Source organism: Zea mays, chromosome 4, assembly GCF_902167145.1.
Source record: "Zea mays cultivar B73 chromosome 4, Zm-B73-REFERENCE-NAM-5.0, whole genome shotgun sequence".
Taxonomy (NCBI): domain Eukaryota; kingdom Viridiplantae; phylum Streptophyta; class Magnoliopsida; order Poales; family Poaceae; genus Zea; species Zea mays.
The window spans coordinates 9774423-9787232 of NC_050099.1; the positions used below are offsets into that span (position 1 = coordinate 9774423).

The 12810-nt window shown below is 48.0% G+C and overlaps 1 pseudogene; it reads left to right on the forward strand.

Annotated features, from left to right (window-relative positions):
• The first annotated feature begins 540 nt into the window (after nt 1-540).
• Nucleotides 541-1818, forward strand: LOC118476875 (putative pectinesterase/pectinesterase inhibitor 38; annotated as a pseudogene).
• The last annotated feature ends 10992 nt before the right edge of the window (nt 1819-12810 follow it).

The window sequence follows — 12810 nt, forward strand, 5'->3', positions numbered from 1 at the left end:
GGCGGTTTTTTAAGAAAACCGCCACTAGAAATTATGGCGGTTTTCTTGAGGAACCACCACTAAAAAATAGCACTGACGGTTGATAATGGAATCCGTCTTTAAAAAAATACACCCCACTATGCAGGCTTTGGTGTAAAGCAATCGCAATGCATCGTCGTCCTCAACACACTCGGAAAAACTATATATATAGAATCCATAAATAAGAGATGAAAGAACCCGTGTAGAAATCTTTTTAGTTTACTGAATCTTTCTGGGAAACTTTTTCTTTATTAAATCGTTTTGGGGGAACATTTTCCTTTACTAAACTACTAGGAGGCTGACATGAAGGGCCCTTCTTCCCTGATCCATTATTCTTGCCCCGCGCTGGCTTCTCGTTGTGGGCACATGCAGGCTTCTGGCTCGATCGGGCTGGGAGGGCCGGGCCTATATATATGGGATGCTGCCGGTGTTAGCCAGTGAAGACGCGCACAAAGGTAAGTGTGTAAGGTTAGGAGCCAGTGTACCATCACTTCAGATCAGATCCATCTCAGCTTATAGGGGATGGTAGGCGGTGTGAGGAGGTGCGGCCTGGGCCTGGCCATGGCAGTGGCCCTACTGCTTGCTGCGCTGGTTGTCGTTGCAAGCGGCGGCGCGGAGATGAGGTAGAAGCTGCCTGCTGGCAGTGGTAACGACGACAACCACACAACCATTCTCAGCCGCCTGTCCAACGTCATTGATCCGTCGGGGAGCTGGCCTCCGCATGCGGATGCTGTCGTGGTGAAGCGGTGCGGCGGCGTCGCTGCTCCGCCGCCTTGCTACACCAGCATCCAGACAGCCCTGAATGCCGCACCAGCACCAAAAGAAGCTGAGGAGGTGGAGGACAAGTACGTCGTGCATGTGCTCGCTAGCGTCTACGACGAGACCGTCAACATAACAAGAAGGAACGTGATGCTGATCGACGATGGGGTCGGTGCCACCGTCATCACGGGGAACAAGAGCAATGCAACAGGCGTCCCCATGAACATGATGGAGACAGTGAGTGAGTAACTCTGGCGATGGATATTTCACTGCAGTTGAGCTGCCATGCATGCATATTGTAAATCAGAACAGAACTATAAATTTGCTGCTGCTGCAGATGCCTTGGGTCACGGCTTCATAGCACAGAACCTGACAATCAGAAACACGGCAAGGCCGGAAGGCAGGCAGGCCGTGGCGCTAAGGTCAAATTCGAACAAGTCGGTCGTCTACCGGTGCAGCATTGAAGGTCATGAGGACACCTTGTACGTGGAGAATGGGATCCAATTCTACCAGCAGACCTCGATATGGGGCACCGTGGACTTTGTGTTTGGCAATGCCCAGGCCATGTTCCAGAGCTCCCCGCTGCTGGTGCGCCGCCCACTGAAAGGCAGGCACAATGTGCTGACGGCCTAGGGCTGCAACAACGCAAGCCGCGAGTCCGGCTTCTCGTTCCACATGTGCGCCGTGGAAGCGGCGCCGGGCGTGGAGACCTACCTCGGCCGCCCCTATAGGAACTTCTCCCATGTCGCCTTCATCAAGTCATATCTCAGTCGTGTGGTTAGCCCCAACGGCTGGGTCGCGTGGAGCAAGAACAAGGTCATCGAGGATACCACCCGGACCATCTTATACATGGAATACGGCAACGACGGCGCCGGTGCCGACACAGCCAGCCGTGTCAAGTGGTCGGGCTTCCGCGTTCTCAACGCCGATGCCGAGGCGGCCGCGTACACGGCGAACACATTCATCAACGCGAGCAAGTGGGTCCCTGAGCCTATCCAGTATGACCACACCCTCGACGTGGCGCCGCCGCCGCGCGCCTGACGGTGCTCCGCTTGGCGCGCTTAAGTTAGTACTGTACTACACAGGCTGGCATTCCGTTTCAGATCCCACTACTTTATTACTACGGTATTGTGGGTCTGTTTGGTTTGTGGCTAAATATGCCCCACTTTGCCTAATGTTAGTCGTTCGAATTGAATAATTAACCTTAGACAGAAAAGTTAGGCAAAGTGTGGCAACTGAGGTAGTGAACCAAACATGCCTTGTATGTCTCTAGTATCCAGCCATGCATCATTGCCGAGATGAATTAAGGCATATTATTATGGCATGCATGATGCCGTATATTTCGTGTATGCATGCATGTACCTGGACGGCTGGACCTCTACCTGTAGCTACCATTTCTCTACCGGTATTGTACGTACTCTCTAAGTATGTGTGTCTATATAATATATATATATATCCTCGATCTATATAAATGGATTATATCTATCATTATTTCATATGAGCTGATACACACAAGTAATTGTGATACAAGCCCTACAAAAGTTGGTAATAGTACTGCTATATATAAGTAAGGCACCGGCCGGCCAACAAAATTTATACAATAACACAACTGTGCAAATATATTTGAAAACAAATATTTGCTAGTATAAATTTTGACTACGTTGGTTGCTGTGATTGGCGGTGCGGACACACAAATCGATCAGAATTCTTTTTGCAGTGATAACATTTTAGTTTTATGTGGTGCATAGGACCCACAAAAAAATCAAATTAACTACCACATCATATCCACCTTCTCTCATCTATCTATATATATATATATATATATAGCATAGCATATCAAAGACTACTAGGTCGGTCGGACGGTCAGCGCTCGTGTTATTGTAGCAGTCGAGCGAGCGAGTAGGCTACCGCGCGCCATGTAACGTACGGTCCTGCAAACAATACTGCACGTATAAAGAAGGAAACCGTGTACATACATATACATGTTCGTTCGATCGATCGATCCATCGACCGAGCAGCTGGATGCTCGGTGGCAAGGATAGAGTGATGGCGGTTCGATTCTAAGAAGAGAGGAAGGACATGGTGCGTGCCGTGGTAGGCGGCGGGCGGAGCAAGCAAAGTGGTAGTTGGGTCTCCTTGGTCGTTGGTTCTATATATATATATATATATATATATATATATATATATGGTTGCCAAGAGCTAATTAAATATGTGCAAAGCCAGCTAGACTGCCTGTGGTTGTATTGGATAATATGCCACCCGCTGTAGCACGAATGCATGCATGATGGAGCTTCTCTAACCAGCAGAGTTTCTGGCCGGGGGCTGAGCAGGTATGGAGCTAGGATAGTAGTAACATGCAGTGCTCCAGTGCTTTTCGAAAGCTGTACGTGTCATCGATTTGTTGGCGCGCGCACACACATGTACGTACGTAGAAATGCATGACAAGCTAGCCAACAGTGTTGGCAACTCCATTGGCCACCACGAGATTCTCAGTTGTTGTGTCTAGGCCGTACATAGAGTTCTCTCTACTCTCACAATCAACCTTACAAATATTTTAGAAAATCAGGAAAAATTAGACAATATGCTCAAACCTTGAATCAGCAATTAATGTATTTTAGTTTGAATGCACCCGCTTTTAACTTAGATCTGCTGCTGTTATTTCGGCCAGGATAAGGACTGACAAAAGTGATTAGTTTCTTGTTGCTGGGCCCACACACTAATCCCCGTCGGTATTTATTCTCATGGGTATTTTAAGAGGCCAACGAGAGTTATTTAATAACCATCAGTTGGCTGACCTCTTGGCCGGCTGACGAGAATTAACTTAAGTCGGCTTCTTTTACGGCCGACGTGTATTAGTTTATTTATATTGTCATTTTAAAAAAGTCGGCGTGGATTATTTTGGCCGACGAGAGTTATCCTGATTCCTGTTATGTGTGCATAAACAAAGCTGCATGTACTTGGTAAAAAAATAGAAATGAATAGTAGTTTAGGAGTGCGGGTGCATCTCATATGTGCACCAAACAAGAACAACATATATAATGACCAAGTGTATAGAGATAAATGTCACAAACATTATTACAAAGTGCAAGTGTCTTACAAAAATAAATGATAATAATGAAGCGAACTAATATTATTCTTTGGCGCCAATAAGCTGAGTAGGAGACGTCACCTAGACTTCATCAAACTCTTCATAGTAGTCCTCCTCCTGGGCTACCTGCTCTTCACCTATAGGGTGAGGGGGTTATATATAGCAAGGGTGAGCTCACAAAATATCATAGCTTAACAAGTTATAGGGAATAATGTGCATGAACTCACCAAAGCTGAGAGTTCATATGAAGTGTAAGGCTGATCAACAAATAATGGTTAAAGCTAAGCATTGCTTTTAATAAGTTGGTCAAATTTTATTAGCGGTTACTAAATGTAAGTGTATACCATCCCAGAGTAATAATAGATCAAAATTGATAATAAAACCACAATGCGATGTATATGACAAATTAAGTTTAATTCAATAAGTTAATCATGCGAGAGTCCTAAGCTGCTCATGGCCGCGAGCATGGCTAGTATACCAGTTTTACACTCCGCAGAGGTTGTTTATCTTTACCCACAAGTCATGCTACCCATTTGCTAAGGGGTCTAGAAGTCCCATTCATCTTTACCGAGGAGACGAGGCAGGGTAACACTACGAGACTTTTCCAAAGTTTCACTAGTTTGAGAAAACCCGCTACGGATTCAGGAAGAAGGAAGCATATGAATCCCTCGTCCAAAAAGCTAAATAGACAGTCCGACCCAAGAACCTCCCTATACTTTGCAGCAACGCCTCCCCGCTTGTCCCTTTTAGGTAAGATAGTCTCTCCCTAGCTTTCCTAATTACTCGGCCAAGGGCGTCCCACCACCCCTGTGGTAGCACTATATTCTCAAGTTAAGCTCCATGTTTCATTTAACACCATAGTCTTATCATGAACATTAAAGAGCAGAATAACAATAATAATGCATGATCATGAAGCATATTTATTTTAATACCCAAAATCACATAGAGCAATAGCAGAGACTATCCAAAAGTTTCAGTGGTGATCAAGGCATAAAGTAAAGTAGACTAGGGTGACCAACCGGGTCCTACCAGAATTAAGCTTAAAAATGCCACAATGATTATATAGAATATTATTAGATAAAGAAAAGTGGTTAAGGGCACAACTTCTCCCGTCGGCTTATTTTTTACTGCCGGCGTGTATTAGTTTATCCCTATCGTCAAGCTGACGTGGATTATTTTGGCCGACGAGAGTTATCCCGATTCATGTTATGTATGCATAAACAAAGCTGCACGAACTTGGTAAAAAAATTGAAATGAATAGTAGTTTTTAGGAGTGCGGGAGTATAATGCTTGGACCGTATTAGTAGCTTTGTAGCATACTCCTTTCTTAGGATATAGGACAGCTAGCTAGAGCAGTAGTAGAGCTAGGTTTACGGGTAACCCTTGCTGGAAACGTGGAACCGTATCTTTCTAAAAAAACTTTTTCCTATACTAAATCGCATTGGAGAATATATATTTACAAAACCCACCCAACCAAATCACGCCCACATCCATAATTTTTACTAAATCCATCAAACAAATTACACACTAACTTAACACACCATTAAAACCAATGGCTCAGATTGGTTTGAGGTCTTGTACTTACCGAGTATGGTTTCTTACAGCTTCAAGAGGATTTATTTTAAAATCTCAGTAAATTTCCATGCATTAATCAAAAGGAACGCCCATGCATTCATCGGAATTCAACTTCTCAAATTAGGTTTGTTGGGGGCTTTCGCTTTCGAAGGTCCTCAAAAACAGGATTTAACAATGTTTTTGGAGTATAATACATGAACAGGTACCTTCGGACATGAACCCTTCGGATAAGTCAAAATTGTTGTATGAAGAGACACAAAGAGAATGAAGGACGGAACAGAGCCGAAGCTGTGCGCAAGGAAGCTTCAGCATGATGGCAGAAAAGAGGAAACCGACTTAAATAGGAAAAGACTATGTAGGCCTCGATGGATTACTATAGAGTTATTATCAAAAGCAAAGGACCTAGATGTAATTTTACATGGGCCGCGACCCATGCCTATAAATAGGTGAACAGTACTCCCGTACTGTTCACGTTGACTGGGCATTCACTTTTGCGTCACACTTGTACTTTTGCTTTCCTTCAAACCGAAGGTACATCTGTAATTTGTTGTTATCTTTATAGTAATAAAAATAGATTTGAGCTTATGATGATATTTAGGTATTTGTTCATTTCTCATACTTTATATGAATTCCCTTTTTCATTATTTGTTATACTTACGAAGGTACATCCTTCGTAACCATCGTCCGAAACTCATTATATCCTAAGGGAAATAATGTTTCGGAGGACGAAGGACTTTAACATTTAACGATTTCTGTGCTGCCTTGTTCTTAATTCGAAGCATTTGAGAACAAGTCCCCAACATTGGCGCCCACCTCCGGTGAACCCTTTTTTGACCACCATTCGGCAAACATCGACCTTCGTCATGCCGCCAAAGAAAGCTTCAGCAACAGGGGCTGCTGCTCTGCAGCCACTGGGCCCAAACCAGGAGACTCTTTCCCTTCGGGAAGCCCGAAGCCAGAAGAGGAAGGCCACCAGTCCAACGCTTCAGGAGGACGATTTGGACCAAGAAATCAGGAATATGGAGATGCTGCATCAACAAGTGCAAAGGAAGAAAGAAAAGATGGCTCGGCTAGCTGACCTGCAAAGGCAGATAGACGAAGCCTCTAAAGAGGTTCGTCATCTCACGCAAGATGAACAGAACCGGAGGCCCCAGTACAGAGAGCTTCACCAAGAGGGCTTCGTCAACGAGGATGACTGGTATGATGATTTCCATCATGGAAATTTTGATTTTGATGATGCTTCTCCTCTGTCAGCTGAATTGCAGGCTACACCTTGGCCCCCATCTTACAAACCACCCCAGCTCCCAATGTATGACGGACACTCAGACACGAAGCAATTTCTGATGAGCTACGAAGCAACCATATCTTCATATGGTGGCAACACTGCAGTCATGGCGAAATCCTTCGTCATGGCAGTCAAAAATGTTGCCCAGACCTGGTACTCTTCTCTTCGGCCAGGAACAATCACATCGTGGCAAAAGCTGAAGGATATGCTTATTACCAGCTTTCAAGGGTTTCAGACAAAACCGGTCACTGCTCAAGCTTTGTTCCAGTGCACTCAGGATCATGAAGAATACCTTCAGGCGTATGTCCGAAGGTTTTTATGACTAAGGGCACACGCGCCAACGGTGCCTAATGAGATTGTTATTGATGCCATGATTAAGGGGCTTTGGCCAGGACCTACAGCCCAATACTTCGCCAGGAAACCCCCTCAGACCCTGGAGAAGCTGCTTCAGAAGATGGACGGATATATCAGAGCAGATAATGACTTTCGGCAAAGGAGGGAGGAAGCTTATAGGTTCTCCGAAATGACTAGGGGCTTCGGAGGGAGAATCCACCCTAGGCACGTTAGGTCTATCCATTCTACTCAGAATGATGATAGGGGAAGCCAGCAACAAGGGCCGCAACATTCCTCTCAGACTTCGGGGCAGCAACAGAGCTATCCTTGGCCCCCAGCTCCAAGGGGCAGAGGCGCTAGGGGCTTCAGAGGAAGGTTTGGGAATCAGCCTAGGAAAATTTACTGCCTATTCTGTGGAGAGTACATGGGCCGTACCACCAGGATGTGCCATGTCACCATTCAAAAACAGAAAGAGATAGTAGAAGCTGCAGCCCAATAGAGTCAGCCGAAGCAAGTTATGCATACTGCTTCGTACCACTCACCATACATTCCAGAATATGTGGGCAATCATCCTGCAGCTTCTGTTGCTTCGGCAAGCCAACCTCAGGCATCTTGGCAACAGCCCCCACCTCCACCACCAATGCAACCCGCTTATCCCCAAGGCCAGCAGCCAGAAGGGAGCCAGCACAGTCACCAGCAGAGAGACTTCAGGGAGCAGTTCGAAGCTCGCACAATCAATAGTACTGTGATAGAATCAAAGCACATCTACTAAGATATATCCTACCTCAGAAACAACCTTTACATTTGTCATCATTCACCTTTTCAATAAAGGACAAGCATTGAAAATTCATTTCTTTTGTTGTTTTCAATTTCCTGTAATATCTTTGTCATTATCATGATGAATATATCTTCTTCAAACATTGACGAAGTTCTAAATGTTTTGATGAAGGAATGCATTACAAATTATTGTCGAAGCAACAAAAGTCGTTCTAAAGGGAACGCAGCGTAAGTTTTCTGCTCAAAAGTCGTTCCAAAGGGAATGCAGAGCTTACAGCGAAAAATAAACACTGATACCGCCGAAATAGAAGGCGAAGAAGCTCCTAAGGGAGGCTTACAGCGAAAAATAAACGCTGATACCGCCGAAATAGAAGGCGAAGATGCTCCTAAGGGAGGCTTACAGCGAAAAATAAACGCTGATACCGCTGAAATAGAAGGCGAAGAAGCTCCTAAGGGAGGCTTATAGCGAAAAGTCAACGCTGATTTACCAAAAAATGACAAGATTGTGTGTTCCACTGGGGAATGTGTGTAGGCCCTCGGCGCGAATTTCACTTTGCATATCATTACATCATTACATCACGTGCATAGCATAGCATCATACATCATATTGCATCAATGGCACAAGAAGGGGGTGCAATATGAATCTTTGGAAAGGTACACAATGTTGACCTATTGAGCTTCGGAGATCGTTTCGAAGATGTGCCAAGGCACAAAATAGGTTTTTAAGAAATACAGCTTCGTCACTTTGATATGAAAAGGAGATCTATTGTTCACAAGGCATAGATGTTTTTTGGAAACCGTAATATTTTTACGGAATATGGATATTCTTTACGAAGCATGAAAAGAAGGGAAGGTGTTTTTTCGCCGAAGGCTCAAAAATGGTATGTACGTATAGTTTCATGCATCGTAAAGAGTTGAATCATAAACAGCTTATATATTACATTCAAAATTACAAAATATTATACATATTGTCCAGCAAATATTACACTCCAAATGGCTTTACAATAACATCTAATCTTCTCGTAAAACTACTTCTGCAGCTTCGTTTAGTAGTTGATCAACAACTTTATCCATAATAGCTTCAGCCATTTTTCTAATCTCATCATCCCCCTTTGCTTTGGGGTCCGCCAATGGCTCGGCGGGCTCTGGGGGAGGAGTTTGTAACGCTGTATTACAAAGTGTAAATAAGTCCGAAGTCATAAAATTACAACATAAAATCAAAAAGTTAGCAGTCAATACCTATTCGCCTCTCGAGATCCGCACTTTTCTCAGCGGCCTCTGCCACTTTTCTGGCATCGTGAATACCACTTTCACTTCTCCTTATGATTTCTTGGGCCATCTCCCGACCGCCATTTTCCCAGATGTCGGTGAAAAATTTTCCACCAACCAAGCTTGCTTCTGTGAGGACAGATATCCCCCGGGTCCACTGGAAGGGTAAAAGACCTCACGAAAGGCCCAAGGGCCCAATAAACCATAAGGTCATTCCTTCATGGGCCTGGGGAGGGACAATCAGTAAAGCAGATCGACGTAGGGCCGGATCGGTGCAAACCCGGGTGGCCCCACGGCATTGAGCGAGAAACCACAACAGAAGATCCGACTTTCCCGCGATGGAGCCCCATGCAGCGGAACCAGGCGAGGACAGGTCGGTGGAATCATAGGAAGATAGACTCAAACAGTTCACTACCCTTTAGGAGCACGTTGTTATTATATCCACAAGTATTGCCCCACGGTCGAATATATAAGGCCTAGGGGCACCCCTTCAGAACGATCGATCTTACTACTCAGCCATCCACCTCAACCCTCTACGTTCTCACTTCAGAGAACTGACTTGTAATCCATTGCGCAAAGCATCCTCACCAGGACGTAGGGTGTTACGCATCTCTAAGCGGCCCGAACCTGCAAATATCGTCCATTGTCCCTCGTGCATCTGGCACGAACCATTTTGCTACAGTCGTCAACACCGTCCTACTCCTAAAAACACCTCGAGGGGCAACCCCAGGTGTGCGGTCGGACCCAAAACACCGACAGCTGGCGCGCCAGGTAGGGGGTGTGTCGACGATCTAAGCTAGCTCAATGGCCGTCACCTTCCACGACAAGATCACCTTCCGTCCCGGATCCACGTTCTGCTTCGGAACGATCTCGTTCGTAGCAGACGAAGAGGGAACTCTACACCGCATTGCAGATCCGCCAAGAAAGAAGTCTCCTCCAACAAACTCTGAAGATATCGGAAAAGCGCAACCTCTAGCTCCCCGAAGGAAGATCGCTACGACAGCCACGCCATTCTACCCCGACGTTCTTTTCATCGAGAGAGTGGAGTCGCCTCCTGTCTCCGACGACGAGCCGACCGCGCCTGGGGAAGAACCACCTCAGCGGGAGTCCCGTCGGCGAAGAAACCGACCCCGAAACATTCGGCGACATCACCAAGCCGGAGAACAGGATCCGGAGCAGCCTGTCTCGCGAGATGAGGTCTCGGAGATGGGAGAAACTCCGGAAGAATGCGTCTTCAGAGAACGAAGGAACTCCCGACGACGTGATCGTCGACAAGCTCAGGAACAAGCCGAGCAAGACGCAAGACAGCGCCGGGAAAATCCACTCTTCGGTCGCAACCTAAACCCCGACTTCGCCTGAGCCATGAACACGCCGAGTGAAGTCGGAGGAGTACTAGCTCGGATAGCTGATGGACTCCCTCGGACTCCCGATGCAGAGGGCTATCGACGCCTGTTTACCCAAGCAGCCAACCATCTTCTACCTCTCGCTCACCCACCAAACGACTTGCGACACGCCATCAACAGTCGCCGAGACGCGCGGAGCTCCATCAACGCTTCGCGTGAACGACGGCATGAGAACGAGATCCGCCGCCGAGAAGAGTACGACAGGGATCATGGCATCCCAACTCGGAGTCAAGCCACCAGAGCCGAATCAATGACGGCCTCGACTGGTGGAACTACCTGGGGACGGTCGAGGAACCACAACAACTACTCCCCTCCTCGGGACAGGCATCATCCCTGACGACAAGAGGACACATGCGGGGTGTCCGCCCTTACTCCATGCCTTAGGGCCATTCAATGGCCCCCTAACTTCAAGGTATCCAATGTCGATAAGTATGAACCTAAGCAGGACCCAGGAGGCTGGCTGGCCGTCTACACCACCGCCGCTCGAGCCACCGGAGCATCCGAGGACGTAATGACTGCGTACTTACCCATTGTCCTCGGGCAAGACGCACTACAATGGCTACGACATCTACCCCGGCATTGCGTCGACAACTGGAGCGATTTCAGCCGACGTTTCATCGCCAACTTTCAGTCCCTCTCCGACAAACCGGCACAACCCTGGGACCTCAAATCCATCAAACGCCGAGGGGACGAAACTCTCCGGTCATACCTCAAAAGGTTCCAGACCATGAGAAATCGTATCCCCGAAGTCACGGAGGCGGCCATGATCGAGGACTTCTATAGAGGATCCAATGACTCGGCCTTCGTCCGAGCCATATTGCAGAAGGCGCCAACTACCTCCAAGGAGCTGTTCCGGGAAGCCGACCTCTACATCACCGCCGACGAGCGAGCCTTGGACCTCATCGGGGGAGCAAAGCCCGCACCAGCAGCACCACGGCGCGACGCGAACCAGCAACCCGACAAATGCTGGGAGAAGAGACCTCGCGAAGAGGTGCACGCCGCCGGACCACCTGCCTCTCGCGCCCGGGAAGGACCTCGCGGAGGCGAGCGCACGCTGGACGACATCCTCGACGCCCAGTGCCCGTACCACAAGGACATGCGCCACACTCTTCGGAACTGCTGGGACTTCAAGCACTCCATCGGGGACGGCCGACCTTTCCAACCTCTACCTCCTCCTCCGCCACGGGGAGGACCAGAAGAACCACGACAACCCCAGCAGCAGGAGGAGGGAGGAGGAGGAGCTTTCCTGCGCGTTGATAGGGAGGTCAATGTCATCTTCGGCAGACACGGGTCGCAAGAGAACAAAAGATAGCAAAAGCTCAACGATCGCCAGATACTGGTGGCAACCACCGGCCCTCCAGCTCCGTACCGATGGTCGGAGCACCCGATCACCTTCACTCGAGTGGATCAATGGCTCAACTTCGACCACCCAGGCAAATACCCGCTCCTCGTCGATCCGGTGATCCGAGAAAGCAGGGTGAAGAAGGTGTTAGTGGACGGGGGGAGCAGCATCAACGTCACTTTCCCCCGGACAATTCGAGGTTTGGGAGTTCACCTCAAAGAACTCTACGAGTCGAACACTCCTTTCTTCGGCATCGTGCCGACCGAAGGGGAATACCCGCTGGGCCACATCTACATGCCCGTCACCTTCGGAACTCCGGAAAACTACAGAATCGAGTTCCTAAGGTTCGAAGTGGCGAGTTTCGACTGCGGGTACAACGCCATCATCGGGAGGCCAGGATTAGCAAAATTCATGGCCATTCCGCATTATACGTACATGATATTGAAGATGCCGGGACCACATGGAATCATAACTGTGCGCGCTGACCTCCAAGGCGCCGCAGAATGTTTCCGAGTGGCCATCCAAGCAGCCCTCGCCACCAAACCGTCGGCGACTTCTTCGATCCAGGCAAACTCTAAGCCTGAGGAAGACCTTATGGCACCGGCGAACGAAGCTCAAGCCGCGACTTCTATGCGGCCGATTGAAGAAACTAAAAGGATCAATCTGGGGTTCGCTGATGAACGCAAGACTGCCATCGTCAGCTCCAGCCTGGATGATAAATAGGAAGGCGTGCTCGTCCGGTTTCTGCAAGACAACCGAGAGGTATTCGCATGGCAACCTGCGTATATGCCGGGAGTCCCGAGAGAACTGGCCGAGCACAAACTGAAGGTCTACCCCCAGGCAAGGCCGATCCTGCAAAAACTGCGTCGTTTCACGCCCGACAAAGAGAGAGGCCATTCGTGCTGAGTTGGCCCGCTTGGTCGCGGCTGGGTTTATCAGAGAGGTGTTACATCTCGAGTGG